The sequence below is a fragment of the Pinus tabuliformis genome, chromosome Q (genome assembly GCF_031772625.1).
Source record: "Pinus tabuliformis cultivar Carrire ecotype Pingquan chromosome Q, CPIR1, whole genome shotgun sequence".
NCBI lineage: Eukaryota > Viridiplantae > Streptophyta > Pinopsida > Pinales > Pinaceae > Pinus > Pinus tabuliformis.
This window is the reverse complement of record NC_142296.1, coordinates 562581660-562604423: the sequence shown is the minus strand read 5'-3', so window position 1 is coordinate 562604423 and position 22764 is coordinate 562581660. Positions and strand designations below refer to the sequence as shown.

General features: G+C 35.6%; 1 pseudogene; it reads left to right on the top strand.

Moving 5' to 3' along the window:
* The first annotated feature begins 487 nt into the window (after window positions 1-487).
* Window positions 488-1603, top strand: LOC149220683 (linamarin synthase 2 pseudogene; annotated as a pseudogene).
* The last annotated feature ends 21161 nt before the right edge of the window (window positions 1604-22764 follow it).

The following is a 22764-nucleotide window of genomic DNA, read 5'->3' as shown; positions in this document are numbered from 1 at the left end:
AACAATAAGCTTTAATGAGATTGCTCATCTATAGTGAACGCATCGAGGCAGACAAAATCAACATTTCTGACCAGGGGTTAAATTTGACGCCCGTATACCCGTTTTTAGCCTTTTTACCCGTAAAATACGTTTCAATTTCAAATCTCCACGTCATCTGCAACTTGCTATTAATTTTTGAAAACGTCAATATGACGGGCAGGTTTAAAAATTAAAAGTTTTAATTTTTTTTTTTATAAATTTATATATATATATATAACGTTACCGTATATATTTTTTACACTGTATAATCCACCTGGCACCCGTAAGTTAAAACTTAAAGTGATTGAAATGGACCGGTTCGAGCCTCGAGTTACTGGAACTTGGATTCAAAAGGACGAAGGAGATCGTCGGCGTGGTGGAACATTAAGGGCGATTCGCATCTATTCTCTCTCGCTCTGAGAATCGGCCGTCTTCTGTGTTACTGAAGTACATCCGTAATAGCGCTGGTATGACGAGCCGACCTCATGCTGTCATGTTCCCTTTTCTCGCTGAAGGTCACATTAGGCCCATGCTGCAACTTTCCAGAATCTTATACGCCCGAGGTTTTTATATCACATTCGTTAACACCGATTATATACAAGAGCGGTGGGTTAGGTCTGGATCGGAGTCCCTGAAATCTCACCCGGCGGACTTCAGATTTGAAACTATTCCAGACGGCCTGCCTGCCGACCATGGCTGGACCCTCAAACTAGATGAGCTATCTGAGTCCTTGAATGACAACGCCCCTCTGCATTTCGACAAGCTCATTGACAAGTTGAAGAATTTACAGCGAGACGTTCCTCCCGTGACATGTATTATTTCTGATGGGGTTCTTTCCTTTCCGTAGAATACCGCGAGGAAGCTGGGAGTTCCCAGAGTATCTTTCTGGACGCTCAGCGCTTGTGGCTTCTCAGCTTATTTCTTCATGCCTCTTCTCGTTGAAAATGGTTATGTTCCTCTCAAAGGTATATCACTATGGAAATTCTTTTCATCTCCCTGTACTTTTTTTCTTTTCATATGAGTTTTGTTGTCTGATTGCACTAAGGTCAGTTGAGTTTGAATTTCTTTTGAAATAAGTTAATTCCAAGTTTTGATCCTCAACTCCTCTCCATTAATGGATTTGAAGGACTAAATGCAATGGTTTACTGCAGATGAGAGGTGTTTTACAAATGGATACATGGAAGAAATACTGACGTGCATTCCTGGAATGCCCCCGCTGCATGTCAAAGACCTTCCCAGTTTCTTGCAAGTCGCAGAATCTGCAAAGGGCTACATGTTTGAGCATATGAAAAGTGAAGGGCAGGCCTCTCTGGAAGCCGACATGGTAATACTCAATACCTTTGATGAGCTGGAGGGTCCTGTACTCGACGCACTCCGGATAAGAGTTCCGCCCTTGTATTCTCTTGGCCCTCTTTTACACGAAGCAGAAAGTGATGAGAATCGAAAATCCCATCTGTCTGACAGCATCTGGACTGAAGAAACCGACTGTGTGAAATGGTTGGACGGTCAGGTGCCGTCTTCAGTTATCTATGTCTGTCATCAGTTTATATACATCGCCGATTCGCCAGCGTTGCCAGGTTTTTGAAATCCCTCCCTCTCTCTCTGTACAAATAACAATAACAATTACACTGTTATAGCTGCTAATTTCATGGGTGGAAAATTGGAAATGGATTGGATAATGCTCATTTTCTACATTTGCTAGGTGATATGGCGGAAGCATAAATGCTAGAATTTTTTAACATATTTCCTTTGATGTGCGACTTTCTGTCGTTAAGATTTTGGCTTTCTTTTAGGAGATTGGTTCGAACATGTTCTTATAAGTTAATTGGGTCATCAAAGTTGGTTGGATTTTTTTGACAAGGCCGTATTAGAAGGGGATTGTGGGTGTGGAGTATATATAGTTATGAATTTTTGACATTCTTATAGTAGGTTTGGAGGTGTCAGATCTAATAGTAAAACTGAAACATCAGCACACATTAGCACTTTGCGGTTTGCTAGATAGCTGGAAATTGAAGAGATTTCAAGTCCAAAATGGTTATTGAGTGGGCTCAAGGACATTCAAATTCAAATTTTGGGCCATGTAACAGATCAAGTCCATGTCAAAATCCTTTAGGCACTTTTCATTCACCCATATTTTTCGTAAGCAGAACTAGGTGGCCTACAACCTCTCCAAATGTGGTAGATTTGTTATTCCGGATGTCATTCGTTACACATCTTTTGTCGCAGATTCTCCTTACAGCTCTGGGAGTTTCATTTTCTAAGACGCAGAGTAGGCCTCTTTGTAGCTCATCTGATCACTTGCCTTGCATCTGGTCTGTAGTTTCCTTTCATTTTTTTCAATATTTGTTTTGTTTCTTCTCTATGGTGTCAGGCCTAGCGGTTTATAGTTGTCAGTTATTTCTGCCAGCAATATTTTGTATCAGACAATTTGTTTTGAAGTGAGAATGTCTTCAGCATCTCTGCTTGTATCTATTGGGAACGTCTTCGTTTCTTTAGTAATTAAGGTATGTTCTCTCCATAGAGTAATTGAGGTATGTTCTCTCCATAGAGATGAATTCAGAACTGGGGCATATAGAAAGTTGAGATGGTTTTTTTTAAGTAAAAATAAAAATAAAAATTTGTCCTATCTAAACTCAACCTTGTTATACATATAAATATAAAATTAATTGCGCATCCACCTAAGTATGTCATGCCTGTGGTCATACACAGCACGAGAATACACCGTCTTGATACCTCTTTTATGACCATCGATGTGTTGTCACAAGGAAAAATAATTATCTTGAACCCAAGCAAGTTATATTTATTGAAATTTGCTAGAAATTAAGGCTGCTTCAATCAAAGCTGCTTGCACACATATATATACGTAGTATCTGACTTACTAATGAGCCTAATTTTACATAGAGTAGGATGCCGATTCGTGAGATGCCTCTGGATAGAGGATAGAGTATGACGTTGAAGGATTGGAAGCCCAGCAGTGGTTGTTTCTATATATATTTCCCATCTATTTTATCAGTATTTCCATTTTAAACAAAAAAAACTCAGAACATTTGAACAATTTGGAAAATTTGCAGAAAAATTTGATCAGTAGGTCTCAAAACAAAGTGTAGCAATGAGACTTGAGCCGAATTGTACAACAAAAAATGAAAATTTTGAACAATTATGAGTACAATTTGAAATTAGATGAAACTTGTACAAATAAATTTTAAAAGTCATATGATGGGCAGTTTAAAAATAAAAACGTCATAAAAAAATTCCTTGACGGGTAGGGTCACCCGTCAAATTTAACCCCTGTTTCTGACAGTGTCTGACTGACCAACAACTTGTTTTAAGGTTATGACCGTACCCACGGCCATTAAACCAAAACCAAATGGAAATAATCTACCATTAAACCACTTCTAGGAAATCCATTAAATTATTAACGCGGTACCCATTAGGTTAGAAGTTTTGTTTTTCTGATGTACTTTTTCATATATATATATATCAACACGTGATGGATATTTCACAATGCAAATTGTTTTTCTGATGTCGTACTTTTTCATATATATATATATATCAACACGTGATGGATATTTCACAATGCAAAAAACCACCTTATCTATTTTGCTTGTGAGAGCATTCTTTGAGTAACTCTCACCTATATTTTGTCATTCGATTATATCTATAACTTCCCCACGTTACCTGCCCATTTGTCTGATCTCTTTATACTTCTCGATCAGAGCTTTAAATTATATAATGGAGTTTCGCAATCCGTGTTCAGCACAGCTATATGCTGTAGGGTTTCGAATATTTGATGGCGTTGTGTATTTTGGTCAGAATGGTGAATTTCTAGGGATTCAGCGAGGCAATTTTTCAAGAAATTTGACTAGGGAGGGTTTAAATTGATTTTTTTTAAGGGCAGAAATGGGTTCCGTATCATCCAGAACACCTGGTACTCAAGATCTTGATCCTCAAAATCTTGATCCGTAACCATGATTTTCAAAAAAGTACGAAAATTTTTCTCAAAATCAAATTGTAGCCCATTTAAACTGGGCAATATTTAATGGATGCCATGTGGAATTAAATGTTGTAAATATGGAAGGACAAAACCCATGAACACCCATCATAGTAAATGTTGTAGATTTTGCTGGCATTGTCAACAGACCAGACTTGCTCGGCCGTTGGATGCCTCAACAGCCTCGGGATGACCAAGAAGAGTTCTTCTGTCGTTCCGATTTTAGTCCTTTTCAATTGCTTTTCTCTGGAATCAATGAGTTGGCAGCGTAGCAGCAAAACGTCAGTGGGATTGGGTGATGGCATCATCTAAAAAACGCTAGGAATCTTTATTTTTGTCTTTTCTTTTTTAGAAAATTTGATAGTAAGACTATTTGAATGAATGGAAATAGATTTAGTCATAGATTTAGATTATTTTTCTCCAATCCGATTGGTCATCAAATTTAACGGATAGTTTAATAAGCTAGAAGTATACAAAAGTACAAAATTCACATCACCCTTTACAAGAGTACCAAGGTTGCCTTGTAGTTGGTCTTTTCTCCTGAAGCTGCTGCCTGGAACGTGCAGAAGCTACGCATGAATGGGTTTATTTCAAGATGGATTAATCTCAGTTCTTTTTTGCGTCCCATGTGTAATATGCCAAGACATATTTTCAATTCATTACAATCAATTAATAGTAAGGCAGACTCCGCTACTTCATTTTATATCGCCCAACGCTGCGCAAGCCTTAAAGGTTTTTCTCATGAATTCATTCTGATAGATCTCAATTTTCTTAAACGTTAAATAGAAATAGCGAATCACAATCTTTGTTTATACAACACACACCTCCCACACGTTCTCGCCCTACAAAAGCATAGTGATAGCAATTGTTTGGATATACAACCTGATTACTTTATTTATGTTTTTCAATGTATTAATGAAAGCCTGGTATTAATTTGATTTTTTTTAAATAAAATCTTTCTCCAAATTTTATAAATTAAATTTTGTAATGGATTGAAATCACTTTCAAGTTTGATGTGATTTTATTGCATTAGCGTATATAAATTTCATTCTCCAAATTTTATAAATTAAATTTTGTAATTGATTGAAATCACTTTCAAGTTTGATGTGATTTTATTGTATTAGCGTATATAAATTTCATTCAATATTCATTAGGGCTGTAAAATCATTAAAAAAACACTGAATGTTTAAATGGGCAATTTCATTACTTATTTCAGGGTTGTTTTGACATTACACTCATTAATCTTATTTTGGTTACCATGGCATTGCAAAATCATATCATATGATTATAAGACATACAATGTTATTTTCTTGTTTTTTAAGCATTATCATTAAAATATAAAAGATATTTTATTTTTCTAAAAAAAAAAAAATCAAACTTTTTATTACCACCATAAAAAGTTACATAGTATATGCCCAAGCATTCATTTTGCTATATAATTTGCGAATCATAGAGCTCACTCGATGAGAATTTACTCCAGCTAAAAACAAGTAGGGAAATTCACTGAACATATGAACATATGCACAGCCTCCTCATATGAGGAAAATTTCAGGCTAGCGAATTGAGCTGCAACAAGAAAATAAAAGGCCAAAAATAAAGGAACAAAACTTCATGTGAAAACGACCACAGCGAGAACAGAGGAGTTACACTTTCCTCCCCTTTTTCTTCTCGACCTTTCACCATTCTCCTTGGGATGGGGTTATGGGAACAATTTGAAGTGGATTTTCTTCGCCCGGTCTAGGATTTTCCTTGTCTGAATCTGGGAGTCTGATGAATGCTGCCTTTTGGTTCCACTGATTTCCATTGTATTTGGATTCTTTCCGGATTGTGATTCCATTGGCTCTTGTATAGAAGTCTTTTGTGTTTTTGTTTGGATACTTTCATTTGGACCAGGTTCTTCCTCCTCTTCCGAATCTGAATGGGTGAATTTCCATCTTTTTTGTTGACTGCTGGTTTTCTTCTTCCTGCGTCTGTTCTTTTTGTATTCCAGACATGCATTTTGGAGATGTCCAGTTACATATTCTGCACCTAAAAGCTGTATTTTCATAGTCTAATCACTCATCCAGCTGCGATCTTTGTGTTTCAGTTTTATGCTTCCCGGTAATCCTTTACAGAGGTCTACTTCCACGCATATGCGTGCAAAGGTAAAAATTCTTTCTTCTATTCTTTGTGTATCCATTTGTATATATTTGCCTATGGTGTTGCCTATGCTTGCCAGTACCTTTTGATCCTAGAAATGGATAGGGAGATTGTGGAGCCGAACCCATACTGGCATCTTAGAAACAATGAAAGTGTTTGCATCAAATTTTGGGAACCATGGAGTGATAAAAAGACCCAACGATCCCCAGAACCAAGGTCCTTCCTGAATCACGAGATCTCTGACTTCTGGTGATTGAAACTTGACTATGAAGAACCCTTTGGAGCAAGATGGATCTCACAGTCTCGAGACCATTTCGTGAGAATCCAATGAAAAAATCAAAGGGTTTGGGCCAAAATCCGTTAAAACGGCATATGATGGCTTGCTTTTCATAGCTGTTACATACCTTCTCTACTTCTGTTATATCAATAGTATGTTTTGGAGTGTGCTGCAGTTGCTCCACTATTCATGGGCTTGGTTCTGATCCAGCCTATTTTGGGGCTGCTGGAGAAACTTTTCCTCCTTGTAAGATATGCTTGTAAGATGATCCTTCATTCTTGTGCTGTTGGAGTGTTGGAGTGGATCTGGGATGTGGTTTGTCTTAGATCTGCTGCCTCCTTCTGTTGATTTGCAGGATGCTGCACCTCCTTGTAGTCTCAAATTGAGGATGATTGTAGATCCTAGCTTAATGTTGTAATCCTTGATGGATCTAAAGTCCTAAAGCGATTTGTCCCCTGATAATAGGTGTTGCTTACCAGACGGTGGCCGATCTGATTGGCAATGTTGTATTTCAGATCTCTTACACTGTCTGTAGCAGAAACCTAGATCAATGTTGAGTTCCCCTTAAGTGTTCTAACAAAGATTTGAAAGGGATTGGGATCCACTGAAACGGCTTCAATTGCTTCTGCCCCCAAAATCTTACAGAGATCAGGAGTGTTCTTTTCACTCAACATCCTCTGCTTCCTGGTTACATCCTCAATTTCCTTCGAGAGCTCCATCAGCCAATGTTGCTCCAGTCGGTCTGTTAGAACCCTAGTTGGCTTCTCTAGTTCAACTTTAACGATCCCATCGATCCTTGACATAGTCTGCTCCAATAATTCTCAATTTGCCCCGTTTTCCAGATCCGACTCGATCAGATCTGCATCAGGTCTGTGGAGCAAGACCTGGTCATGGCACTGGATTCCGTTCCACCAGGGTGCAGGCATTGAGAGGTTGTCGTGCTTTCCGGCGCCCCCTTGGATCCCGTTGGATGCTTGTTCCTGGTCGTCGAAGGCCTGATGCAACCGATCTCTGCCTTGATCAAATGAGCAAGGCTGTGGAGCGGCCATTCCTTGAGGATCCCAGCCGCGTCTGACCTGTGGACAGAAAAATCCGCAGCAAATAAGGTAGATCTTATTCCAGATCCAGACCCTAGTGCTACCCGTGGCCCGAGATCTATTCTCCCAACAACATAAAGACTTTGATCTCGTCCTGGATATCTCCCCTCTTCTGCTTGCAGATAGACGGCAACCGTAAACGTTGCATAGACCTCGCCATTGCTGCTTTGCGTTCTCCTTTCAAAACAGATCTTGGATGCCTACGCCCTCATCTTTCCCATGTTGCAGCCATTATATTTCTTGCGAGGCGATTCGAGCCAGGGGCTGCTGGCTTTGACAAGAGAGACGCCAAGGAAGGGTTTCTTCATTGCGGGTCGTTGCATACTCAGTTCGTAAGGGATCGAAGCGTCAGAGCTCATATCAATCCTTTCAATACCAAATTTATCATATAAAAGATATAAAATGTAGATAGCGTACAATTAAATGTAATGCTAATATATCATTAAAATATAAAAAAACATATGTTAAAGTTTTAGAATATAAATAAATTTCTAAACACACACATATATAATCAATTCAAATATATTTATCTATTTATAAAAAAATTATTATTTTATATTTGAGTTAATTATATATATACATTTTTATATATTTATTAATTTATATTTCACTTTATTAAAAAGTATTATATTAATAAAAATATAATGGTGGACAAAAATAAATGTGAATGAATTCATATTTCAACTTGCAACAAAGTTGTTCACAGCGATAAACAATGTATAATTACAATTAACAAAATACCTCAATTTACCATTCAGTAAAACCAAATTTAATTAGATTTTAAACCTTAACACTAACTTGAATTCACTATTTTTATCTAATGTAGCTATATTTAAACTAAGCGACAGACACTAACTACTATGTAGCACTTGTCAATATTGTTGTGATAGTGTAAATATTCTAAAGATAAACATAATTATACATAATTGTTTGAATGATAAGGTGGTCAATGGCAGAGCTCATAAAGACAAAAAACTAATATAGTATCGTTGAGTATCAACATAACGATGTGGATAACTACGAAAATGATATAGAACCTTGTTGGCATTGCCTTTTTGTTCGACTCTAATTAATAGACTGCAATGTGGTTTTACTCCAGTGCATATACGGAGGCGGCAGATCCTCACTGATAAAAAATAATACCATTATTTTAGAGTGATAACATTGAAAACAAAACCGCATAGCTAGCGTTCCCTGCCGCTTAGTTTAATAAAATATTTTAATATCATGATGTGTTGTATGTACTCCAAACAATAATAAAATTGTAAATTGAGTTATATGAATATTTGTTTAATTGTTTTTATTAATTTTTTAAATATAATTAAACATTTTTTGGTAGATAAAGATTATATATATATATGTGTGTGTGTGTGTGTGTATATATATATATATAATTGACATTGAAGAGAACGATAACAAGTTAATAATTATTTATTTAATATTGAATGATAACAATTTTTTTATATAATACTCATATTATAGTACACATGTCATGTCATTAGAGTATAGATTGATATAAGAGATTTGTACAAATTGTACACATGCTATTTTTACATATTTTTTTTAAATTTATATTTTTCAAATAATTTTTTTGTAAATTAAAAAATAAAACCCATACAAATTGTCTATTCAATACTTTACAACAATGAAACAATGGAATTTTTTAATTTAATTACAAACCATTTTTGTTTATGGTACATAGGGGAGGGACGCCATTACCTGTGCGCCCTCCCCTCCACCTTGCTTACAGCCACGTGAACCGCATGGGGAGTCGTACAACAGGTGTCCGACGTGGACTGCCACGTGTTGGGCACCGTGTCAAGCTTTCAAAACACGCTTCCGCACCGTCTCAAGGGTTGTTTCCGCCTCATTTCTGCGATGTGTTGTTTCCCTCTTGTTTTTCTGTTCGGGTCTGGTTGTTGGGCGAAGCCCTCCACCGACGATGGCGCGGGACGGCTCCAGTACCTACGTGCTTCGTCCGCCATGGTTGAGCTGATGTCTGCCATTGTTTGCCGATACGCGTCCATGGTTGGAACAAGGTTTCTGTCTTTCTTGTGGTTTTCCGCCTGCAATTGTTGGTCATTCTGGACCGCCGGTGGTTTAGGGTTTCCTTGGTGGTGGTTTAATTCACGCTATTTGTTGTTTGGGGAGGAGCCAGTAGCAGTTTTAGCCAATTCGAGGTTGAAGGTTGCATTTACAGGTAATTGCAGGTTTTTGTGTTTTTTTTTTTGTTTTTTTGGTTTTTTTGTTGTCCAATTGCTAATTTCCAACTTGTTGCAGGTGTGGCGAGCTCCGGAGAAGGTCTGGCGAAGGTGTGGCGAGCTCTAGACTTGGACATGGCTTCTATCCGGTAGGATTTTAATCCTACCAGTCATTTTTGATGTGTTTTTCAACACAAAACACCTTAATGGAATTTTTGTTAACTTTGCATGGTAGGTTTTGAGGGTTTAGGGTTTTGCAGGTTTCCATCACGTTTCCCATCAAGGTTTTTGCAGGGTTTAGGGTTTTGGGAAAAATTCTAAATTTTTTAAGCCTTGGTTAGGGGTTTAGGGTTTCTGTTGCTCCTCTTTTCAGCGGCTTACCTCCTCTTCTCCGCTGCCTGTAGCAGCTTCCCTTCCCTCTGCTTCAGCCCCTACCTTTCTTCTTCCTCCATCTCCTTGCCGCTGTCCCTTCCTCCTTCTGCCTGTTGCTGCCTTCAACCCTGTCGTCTCCTCATTTCATTAAAAATTCCCTGTGGGAATGAAACAAAAGATAAAACTGAGGCTTGTGAAAAGCCTAATTCCCAGGGTTTCCTCCGTGAGTTTCTTGTGAAAAGCCTAATTCCCTCACTGTATTTACGTGACAATGGGGGCTATCTTGAGTCTTGACACAAGGGGTTATATCTCAACTGGTTGTCACTATGTTGCTGAGTATTTGTTTAGTTCCATGCCAACAGCTGCCGTGCTTGAACACCGCTGCGTAAGGTGCACTATTCTATGCAAATGGGCTTATTAGGAAATCTGGATGCCATCTATAAATGTGGTGAAGTATCCCTTTGGTTTTCCACAAGTTTTTTCTTCGAACCAAAAACAGTGGCCACTATGTTGACCATCAAAACCCTGAGGGTAGATTGTGATCATACAAAGAAATTACTATATATGTACCTCCCATCTCTAAGCCATGTAATTATGGGTGAAAAGGACATTGAGGCTGACCTTAAAAGGTCACAAAAGCAGCCCAGTGAGATAGAAAAAGCTATGATTCAAGAAACAAAACTGTAAATGCAAATGAAACAAGGAAAACTTGAGAGAAGTGTTCTTCACTTACTGAAATACCACACAAACACGTGCTAACTCCTCGTAACTTTCAACATTGCATAGACTTTCTTAATAATTAGGAAAAATAAAATAAAAATTGGAGGACATAAGCACCAAAAACAATAGCTAATTGTTATTTCACTGGTAAGATTAACGTAATGTTAACCTGTTGACCAGGTCCCCATTCTAGTTGTCTCTACTCTGGCACTCAAATGGATGAGCCTCAAAATATAGAGGCCCAGTAGAAGCCTGGGGTGATTTTGATTGAGTAAACACCCTTCAGACACCTTAGCCGAAGGAAGTCCATTTCTTGCAGTGCAGCCCATCTGGACATGTTTCTTAAAGCACTTCCAAAAGGGAAAAAGACAAAGGAAAGAATAAGAAATCACTGAATATGTCCATGTACTCATTATGCATAAAATTTGTGGGAATACTATTGCGTTTTCACAGTACGAGAAACTAATAATTGAATGTCCATACTCAAATATTTTGTGGGAAATTAATGTATTGTTTAATACAAAATATATAAACCAGATCTGCCTAAAGATCCCTATTTAAACAATCATATAAAAGGAATATCTCTGTAAAATATATATTATAACTTTTAGCCTTTTTCAATATGGGCCGAAGATGTATGTGATTTGACACCATTTGAAACTAGCAACGATTAGTCAAGTAATAGATATCTAAAGGTTCATCAAAAATTTCAATGTTTGGTGTGCCAAATCGCTCAAACACTAGATCTAATTCCAGCGCGAAAAAGTTGGATTTTGAAATTTCATTCCCATGGATTTGGTGTGCCATTTATGTCGATGCTACACTCCTGGGAGGTTTTAGTTTAACTGTAATATGTTTTGGGAGGTTGTAGTTTAACTGTTATATGTTTTGGGAGGTTGTAATTTAACTATTATATATGTTTTGGAAGCTTGTTTCTAGACATGTTTAGTCAAATATTGAACACAGAACTTGTATATGTTTTGGGAGGTTGTAGTTTAACTGTAATATGTTTTGGGAGGTTGTAGTTTAACTGTTATATGTTTTGGGAGGTTGTAATTTAACTGTTATATGTTTTGGAAGCTTGTTTTTTAGACATGTTTAGTCAAATATTGAACACAAAACTATTATATGTTTTGGGAGGTTGTAGTTTAAGTGTTATATGTTTTGGGAGATTGTTTTTCAGACATGTTTAGTCAAATATTAAACAGAAGTTTGGAATGGTATCATACTTATTTGTCCAGAAGAAACTTGTTACTGGCAATCGTAATTTTTATTTGTAAACTTTACACGATTTTTGAATATTTTTATTTGTAAACTCTACACAATTTTTGAATATCTTAAGTTTCAGATGCATTAAAAATAAATTTCAAACAACATAAACTCCTCATGAATGGATTTCGAGATCCCTTGGGGGTTTTTTGATGGGGCCAGTCAAGGCCATCCTCCTCGGTGTGGAGTAAGAATTGTTCTTCACTTAAACTCCTCTCATTTCTTTTATCTCCATTATGCTCCAGGCTTTGGTTCACATATATGATATGAAGGTAGAATTTGCTTCTCATATTTTCAAGGGAATCAACACAAAGACAGATAAGTTGTCTAAGGAAGTTTTGTCCCTCCAAGGTAGAGCTTTTCTCTCATGAATTCATGGATGGTCATTTGATTCAGGACATGTCCCTATTTTTAGGTTTTAAATTCCTTTGTCCCTTTTGGCTTTTTAGTTTTTTGCTGTCAAAGTCATTTTACAAAGTGATATTTAGGATATACAAGCTAGACCTCTCCTTTTTGGCTTTTTGCTGTAATTGGGCATGAATGGACCAGTATAGTAAACATATCAGAAAGATTGGCGTATGATTCAAGTTTATAGAAAAGCACTTTGAGCCACTTCCAGTTCCCTGCAGAGGATGTAACATGTATATTTCTCTTTCTGAAATATAAAGATTTTTTCTTTCCAAATTATATATATATATATATATATATATAGAAATCCAAGGAGAGAAGTTTGCAAGTTTCAAATTTATTGCACGTCTCAAATTGTGCAAGAATATTAAATGAAGATTGAGAGCAATGGTTGCAATTTGATTTCTATGTACTTTAGATGACGCGTGGATAGAACCATAATGTTGTTAGTGTTTCAAAGAAATAAAACAACCTAGGTTGTAAGCCAAAATGTTTCTGTCACAAGAAAAAGACACAATCCATCCAAAATCCACATCATAATGTGGTTACAACCAAAAACATATGACACCCCTATTCTTTATGACCCTGAGAATCTTGTAAGATTTCTACATTATAATAGACTATAGATGTTCCTTCTAAAATGGATTTTGGCTACAATGTCGCACACATTATGAAATAAAACAATCTAGGTTGTAAGCCAAAATGTTTCTGTGACAAGAAAAAGATATAATCCATCCAAAATTCACATCATAATGTGGTTACAACCAAAAGCATATGACACCCCTATTCTTTATGGCCCTGAGAATCTTGAGTGCCAAAACTCCCCGAGTTACCTTCTTGAGCTAGGTAGGTTGGCCTACCTGTCAAGGGTTGATTAGGAAATGGTTGATTGATGCCATATGATTGACTCCAATTTGCAGCTTCCAACCATGGAGGTATTGAGTACCCATACCTCACATTTGCACTAATGACCCCTGCATTAAGTGGAGGTGTGTAATGAGCATACATAGAAGACACCAACTCTGGTAGGAATAAGGCAAGTGGGTAAACCCTCAGTTTGATAGTGAGGCACTTGAATGTTTATGAGATCTTGGAATAATGGTGTTTTATCTGCAATGGAGTTCAATGAGTTTGAAATAATCCTAGTTTCATCAACTATTCTTGTATCATTGTCAACCATATTGATCATCCCTTGTTCCTTTTCAAGCATTTGTTGTGCCTTTCTTTTTTCCTTTTCCTATCTTGCCATTTGTTTTTGTTGGTCCTTAACTTGCCTTGCTTTATCTCTTTCAGTCCTTTCATCTGCTCGACATTGTGCTGCAACAATCCTTGCTGCCTTCTTCTCCTTGACTAGATCCTTCTTTTTCTATTTTAATTCTTGCATTTCAAATTTCTTTTCAGACTCAACTAATAGTTTTATATAGTCCTCTGAGGTGAGTAACTGTGAGCTTCGGCCCAGACGAAGACTACCCGGTGCACCTTGCTTTTTTTCATTGATACTCTCTCTACTGGTAGCTTTAGGAACCGGCCAAGTGTCTTCTCCACCCCTCCCACCTGCATGTCATCGCTCGGTACTTCCCTTTCAGTATCTGATGGAACTGATTGAACTATATCATTATCTTCATTTGATGCCTCATTATGTGCTTCATCTTTTTCCATTGATCTATTGTCCACAAAAAAAGGAACAATTTCACTGTTCAATTTTGCTGGTTGTGAGGGCATGTTCATGCTTTCTTCATTGGTTGCTGAGACACTATGTGCATTCATATTAATCATTGCTTCTGCTAGCCATGAAGGCGGGGTTACTTGGCTTGGCAATGTCAATTGGTCATTATCAATTGCAAGTTCAACAATGTCATTAACAATATCAGCAACAAGAGTTTCATGTTCTTGAGTTGGTGGAACGATCTCCATGTTACTGCGAATTTGTTCATGGTTATATTGTGTTTCACATATAGTTTCATCATATTCAACATATAAGTGTCCTTGAGATAGGGAAATCATATTACCATCTGCAACAACATCATCTTGGTCATCTACTTCTTGCACTTCAACACCTGTTTGGGCATTCCCTTCTTCCTAACCATCCACATGAAACGCTTGGCTACAACCAGTATCATGCATAAGAGCATCATAGTTCAGTGGCCAGATTCCTATCCTCCTAAAGCCAGCTTTGATATTTGATGGTGTCAAAGGCCTTTTAAAAGCTTTACTTGCAAGCTCTGCTAGTTCGAACCTTTTCACCTCAACCCCTGGATTTTTTGCCATCCATGCAGCGCGCTCCGACCGGAAATAGTTCTTGAAAGGGCCAGACATACTAACATCAAGGGGTTGCAGTCTGTGAGTGGTATGAGTGGGCAATGTCAATAGATTGATGCCTAAATTGTTTTCTTCCTCAATTGTTTGTACAACCATGTGGCTCCCATGGCCATCTAATATCAATAGCTGTCTGTTATTAGGCGAGACGCCACCTAGTACCGATGCAGCAAAGTGAAAAAGCCAACTTAGAAAAATTTCTTTAGTCATCCATGCATGGGGATGTGCAGTCATGCATGCACCTGGTTCACAGTTCTGTATATAGTTTTTCAGTTGATTTTTACCTTTGAATAGATAAAATCCTGGGATTGAAGTACCAATTGCATTGACACAACATAAAATAGTTATCCACTCCATACTCTTAGGCAAAATCTTTGGCACATTTCGGCTTCCTCTCTTGGCAATTACCTGCATGCCACAATTCCTCCCTGCCTGTAAACCTGTTTCATCACAGTTCCATATATGGTCTGCTCCATAAGAATGTTTATCGTAAGCACTAGAAAGTGTGTCATAGAACTTTTGCACAACTGCAGGGCACAAATTTAATGCTCTGTCTCTATCAAGGCCCTTAGCAGTACACAATACAAGTTTTGGATGCCTTTTTTTAAACCCAAACCACCATGATTTACTAGGAAACCCATCTTTGAATAGGTTTTGCCTCCCTTGACAGATTTGAGCAACTGTGGATTTGAGTTGTATCAACTCTAGCCCATGTCCCAATTGGGTCATCTCTTTACACCACTCAACCACCTCGGCCTCCTCCTCCTCAGTCATAACTGTAAGAGGCCCTCTACGTTTTGTATGAGTCAGTCCATTTATCCAATAATGTATTGATGAGGGAGGAATACCATGTTTTTTTGCAGATGCCCGAACTGAGTATCCATTAAACTCTATGTCGTCAATTGTAACTAACATTTTTTCTTTTGTCCATCCTCTTATAGCATTGATATTTTTAGTTGAACTTGCCCCTTGGACTATTGTTGACGGTGGTTCTGTGGCTGATGGTGTGTTAACATCAACTTCCGTCACATGGTCATCCTCAACAATGGTCCCTGGTGCATTGTTGACATTGACATCAGTTGTCTTGTCCTCATCAGACGATGTGCATTGCAGCTGCGCATTCCTTGTCACTCTCCTGCCATTTCTCCTTGTACGAGCAGCATAAATTCCTTTTGCCATAGATGCAACAACCTGTAAAATTATTGCATGCATTTAGACATTAGAATATTTGTAAATTATGCTTTCATACAAGGCAAAAATACTTCTTCTTTATTACAGGAAATTATGAACATGTATGTTAGTATCTTTGAAAAATCAAATATACAGAATCATTTTGTTGTATGTCTTCAAAATTATCAATGATTGTTGTTTTGATAACTTGTATTTACACTTAAAATACCATGACTGTATTGATTGGTTTTGTTATGCATTTCCCAACAGAGCTCTTGTTCGGTTTGACTACTTAAAAATTAAAATATTGTTTTGTTGTTTGTTGTTTTTTCATTGTTTTGTTGTTTTGTTGTTTTCTGTAAGTGATTGGCTGACATTAGAATATATATTATTACAGAAGTCGAAGATTACAAATACAGTTCTTGCCTTAGCATCCCTTTCTCCAAACCTGTCCTTTGACCACATCCCTAAGTTTCCACTACAGTGATGTAACTGGATGGAAATGGAAGAAAACTTAGATTTTTAGTAACATCATTTAAGTACACATAACTATATAAGAGGACTTGTAGTCCATCTAGAAAACATTCCTAATCCTTGGAAGAAAGTGAGAAACTATATTCAAAATCCATTTCTATCAAATAAGAGAGCATAAGCACACAACTTCTCATATCAATTGTTGTAGCTCAAAATGACCCAACCAAAATTTTTCTTTCCCTATAGGTCATTTGGAGGATAGGCAAAAAAAATCCAAATTATCTTGACTTTCTAGCTTAGTCGATTTTGATTATTACATTCCGAGTCTCTCCATTGACCTTTGTTCACCTATTTACACAGTGTTTTAGCTAAGGCATAAGCAAGACAAATGTGCACATATATTTTGTTTCACTCTGTCTCGTATCATTTTCTAGTGATATTGCACATGCTAGCATCATTAGAACCATGGCTATGGCCAAGGAAGAAGTTCCTTCACATTCAGTGGCTCTATTGATCACAACTTGTGATGTTTTGGTTATCGGTAGTTATGTGCATAAAAAGCCTTGAATCCATGCTTTCATCATGTAGAGAAAGAAATGCTCGATAATGGGGTAACTGAAATAAAGGAAAAGTTGGATCATGTTTCCAAGAAATCTTCTCAATTATAATATTTCATAGATTTGACTTCCAAAAAATCGAATTGCATTACTTTGTAGTCTCTCATTGCAAATTACAACTTTCTTTTGCCTCAGAAGATGGGCAGAAAGCTAGGAATAAGTAGGACAAAAAGCCAAGGAAAAGAGGAAGGCCTGTGACCAAAAAGTGAAAATATCCAAAGCTAGACAAACTTGATCCATGTAGCACAAAAACAAAACGATAGTCAGCACCCATAATTTGCATGACACACATAACATTGGTTTCCAGGTGATAGATCAAGATTAAAGTAAAATCTTGTCCTATAAGAATGTTTTTGACATCCTTGGATTAAGCAAATAACGCCTTCAATTATAGAAATCACAAAAAAAATTCCATATTTGAGAAAACGAATATATAGAACGTGTTCAAGAAATATACATTGGATGGGTTGGGGAACTTTTAAGATAACCTACAATAGTAGCTATTTTCAAGAGCTTTATGATCTGGTGGTGGAGTTAAGAAAATGTGGTCATGCATATGTTGATCATCAAACCAAGAGAAGTAAAGGAGTATAGAGAGGAAAAGATAAATTCTCCATGGAGAAATTGACCTATTGCAAAGTCTTTAATGTTGTTTTATGAAATCTAAGTACTCTATTTTCCTTACTGTATGTTTTCATCTAAATGGACAACAATATTTTCCTTACTGTATGTTTTCATCTTATAACTCGATTCCCCTTAATAGTCTTTTCGTTACTGTCTATTTTTGTCATATCCTTGTGGTTATATCTCGGTGCTCCTTAATAGTATTTTCCTTATAGTTTGTTTTCGTCTGATTAACTTGGTTATATGTGGGCTCTTCTTAAGTAGTAGTCATTTGATTATGCTTTTCAATAAAATCTTGCCGAACACATCAATACGTCTATAAATCTGAACATAGAAATAGAAATAGGTGAATTGTGAAATAGAATTGTAGGCTGTGTGTTTATTTTCATGAAAGTGAACTTGAATCTGTAAGAAGGTGAATTGTGAAATAGAACTGTAGGCTGTGTGTTGATTTTCATGAAAGTGAAATTGAATCTATAAGAACTGAAGCTGTAAGAACTCTGATAAATGAAAATAGAACTGTAAGAAGAATGTGTTGTAATTGATATAACTAACCTGGATATACTGGCAACTGTTTTGTGATGTTCTGTCTTCAAGTTTGCTGAATAGTTTGAAAGCATAAGATGCAACTTCAACAGTGGTTGGACTTCTTTTTATAGTTTTTGGCACTTGAATTTAATTGGTGGACAAGGATGGACATGGATTGCAATGGCTTTGTTTTGAATGTGTGGTCTAGATTTAATTTGATGTGATCTAATGGTTGGGAATTTGTTATTTATTGATCCATGTGCTTTGATTTGTTTTAATGAGAAATAGAGTGAGTTGGGTGTCATTTATTGCAGTTATTGGATTTGGGTGTCATTTATTGAACAAAGTGGGTTTAAATGTTATTGGGTTGGGTGTCATTTATTGAACATAGGGGGTTTAGGGTGTCATTTATTGAACAAAGTGGGTATAAATGTTATTGGGTTGGGTGCCATTTATTGAACATAGGGGGTTTAGTTGTTGAACAACACAACAGTAATGGCTGACATACATTCCCTTTTATTATGTGCAGGTATGGATATTTATTTGGGATACAAATCTTCAGTTCTGATGAGTGGGGGTTGAAGTCACTGCTACTTTTTACTTCTAGAATAGACCATTTTGGAAGCATTATGGTTTTATCTGTTTTCTAGTTGGGTCAATATGGTTTGCACTCTTAAGTATTAAGATACTATTTATGGACATTTGTGGGCCCAGTCAATGTATGGGGAAATTTTGGACATAAATTAATACTTATTTATACTTAATGTTATTTATCTTTGTTTAAATATTGGTTGCAAACGTCTCAATTTCTGGTGGTTTGGTGGGACCAATACTATATCAATTACTGGTCCCAGCAAAACATTAGGAATCTCTCCTGTGATAATTAATATATAGTGTTTTTTTTAATTATTTATATTTATTGTAAATAGTAATTAGAGATATAGTAGATAGTAATTAATAATAGAATACACAAAAGTCAATTCTTGCCATCATTACACAATAGGAGGGGAGACATTTTAACCAATCATATTTGAGATAAATAGAAATAAATTTTATTTCAAAATAATAAATTAATTTCATAATGTTAAACTTTGGATAGATTTTAAAATTTTTTAGTCAATGAAAAATTGAATAAGTTATGGCAAGTATAATACTCATCGAGTATATAATTGACATTGAAGATAATGATAACAAGTTATAATTATTTATTTAATATTGAATTATGGCTCATATTCTAGTACACATGTCATGTCATTAGAATATAGATTGATATAATGAGAATTGTACAAATTGTACACATGTTATTTTTACATATTTTTGTCAAATTTATATTTTTTAAATTATTTTTTTGTAAATTAAAAAATAAAACCCATAAAATTTGTCTATTCAATACTTTACACCAATGAAAAATTTGAATTTTTGAATTTAATTACAAATCATTTGTGTTTATGATACATAGTAACTAATATATAATGTTATTTTTCAAATTATTTATATTTATTGTACATAGTAATTAGTGATATAGTATATAGTAATTAATAATAGATTACACAAAAGTCAATTCTTGTCAGCATTGCACAATGAGAGGGGAGACATTTCAACCAATCATATTTGAGATAAACAGAAATAAATTTAATTTAAAAATAATAAATTTAATTCATCATTACACAATAAGAGGGAAGACATTTCAACCTATCACATTTGAGATAAATAGAAACAAAATTTAAACAAAGTCTTTCAATAGAAATCATATGAGAGAATTTTTTGGCCAACGCGATTCGAACCAACAAGTGTGGTTCATCATCAGTTCCAGATCAACCACACATGTTGGTTTGAAACGTGTTGGCCAAAAAATTCTCTCATGTGATTTCTACCGAAAGACTTTGGTTAATTCATCATGGATCACGTAAACTTGAGTACAGAAACAAATAAAATTTATTTAAAAATAATAAATTTAATTTCATAATGTTAAACTTTGGATAGATTTTAAAAATTTTAATCAAAGAAAAACTAACAAAGGTCAATGAAAAATTAAATACAATTATAGATTTCCAACCACAAACATAATAAGTAGCCATTCACTTAATATTCATCAAAAACAGGGCAACTCTACTAGAAGTCTATAATGATCATAGTACTCATCCAGAATGGGTCAAATATAATAAGTGGCTATTCACTTAGTACTCATAAAGAACCCGTCAACTCTGTTAGAAGTCCATAATGCCGTAGTTTAACTAGCTAGAGGAATTGGTCAGAAAGTTATGGAAATTCCGATCATCATTTTTAGAGAAAATCCGGCAAAGATATTTGTAAATCCAAGCTATAATTGTTAAACTTCAAAATTTTAGGAGTTTTATATGTTTTTTATGGGACCGAATTCATTTCATCAAAAACACGATTCAAACACTATGCCATGTCCGCCTCAATAAAAGACGGATCATAGTACTCATCCAGAACCGATCAACCCTACTAGAAGTCTATAATAATCACATTAATTTTCTTAACAATAAGCTTTAATGGGACTGCTCATCTATCGTGAAAGCATTGAGGCAATCAAAATGAACAGTTCTGAAGTATCTGAATGAGATCAACAACTTCTTTTAAGGATATGACCGTACCCACCGCCATTAAACCAAAATCAAACGGAAATAATCTACCATTCAACCACAGCATACAGATCACTTGAATTATTAATCGAATTCATCGATTATTAAACCACAGCCAACAGGTTCCTTATATTATTAATCGATATCATCTACCATTAAACCACTTCTAGGAAATCCATTAAATTATTAACGCAGGCACAAAATCGAAGCGGTACCGATTAGGTTAGAAGTATTGTTTTTCTGATCTCATCATAACTTTGTGTGTTTCGAATATATATATATATCAACACGTCTGGGATATTTCACAATGCACTAAACCACCGTAGAAGTTTTGTTTTTCTGATGTCCTTGTACTTTTTATATATATATATATATATATATCAACACGTGATGGATATTTCACAACGCAGAAACCACCTTATCTATTTTACTTGTGAGAGCATTCTTAGAATAACTCTCACCTATATTTTGTCATTCGATTATATCTATAACATCCCCACGTTACCTGCCCATTTGTCTGATCTCTTTACACTTCTCGATCAGAGCTTTAAATTATATAATGGAGTTTCGCAATCCGTGTTCAGCACAGCTATTTGACGTAGGGTTTCGAATATTTAATGGCGTTGTGTATTTTTGGTCAAGATGGTGAATTTCTTAGAATTCAGCGAGACAATTTTTTAAGAAATTTGACTAGGGAGGGTTTAAATTGCTTTTTTTGAGGGCAGAAATGGGTTCCGTATCATCCAGAACACCTGGTACTCAAGATCTTGATCCTCAAAATCTTGATCCATAACCTTGATTTTCAAAACAGTCTAACAAATACAAATTTTCTCGAAATCAATTTCTATTATTTTCCTAACAAAATTGTAGCCTATTTAAACTAGGCAACATTTAATGAATGCCATGTGGAAATAAATGCTGTAAATTTGGAAGGACAAAATCCATGAACGCCCATCATAGTAAATGTTGTAGATTTTGCTGGCATTGTCAACAGACCAGACTTGCTCGGCCGTTGGATGTCTCAACAGCCTCGGGATGTCGTTCCGATTTTAGTCGTAGAGGGTTCTGTAGTCCTTTTCAATTGCTTTTCTCTGGAATCAATAAGTTCGCAGCGTAGCAGCAATGGTACAGTGGGATTGGGTGAGGGCGGCGGTTAAAAGAAAATTGGATAGTAAGATTATTTGAATTAGTGGAAATAGATTCAGTATCATCAAAATATTTAAAATTAAAATATCTAAAATTAAAATACTCAAAATAATAGTTAAATTTCCAAAAAAATTATGTGAAACAAATTTTGCTAAAATTTATAATATTTTCCAAAAACCTTTTTATAAATACAGTATAAAACTGACTCACAAAGAATTCAAGCTTCCAAGCTTTTCAGGTTTTGGCTCCAAGTTTGAAATTTTATTTTTGAGTTATTTTAAATTTTATTTATTTGTTATTATTATTTTTATATTATAAAAATAGATAAATATTATTGGAGTGGTTTATTGAGGTGACAATTCTATTGAGCTGGAGGAATTACCACCACGACCAAAAGTGGTGGACAAAAAAATTTCAAAAAATCTTGTAGATACAGTGTTTGAATCATGTTTTTATGATGGAAATAGATTCATCACCATCAAAAACCTCCAAAACACCTAAAATTATGACATTTAACAATTTTTACTTCAATTTACAAAATCCTAACAAATATTTTTTCAAAATGTAACTGAAATTTTCGTAACTTTCACAGCCAGAAAACATAATCATTAAACTGCCGCAATACTATTAAGAGGCTGAGATTATAAATAAAAATAATGCTGAACTTACATGAATAATTTAAAATAAATGTCTTTCATCATGAATAAGTTAAAATAAATGTCTTTCATTATTTTATGGCAGAAGGTTTACTGCGAGATCCCATTAAACAAGAAGGTTTAAATGTGGTAGAG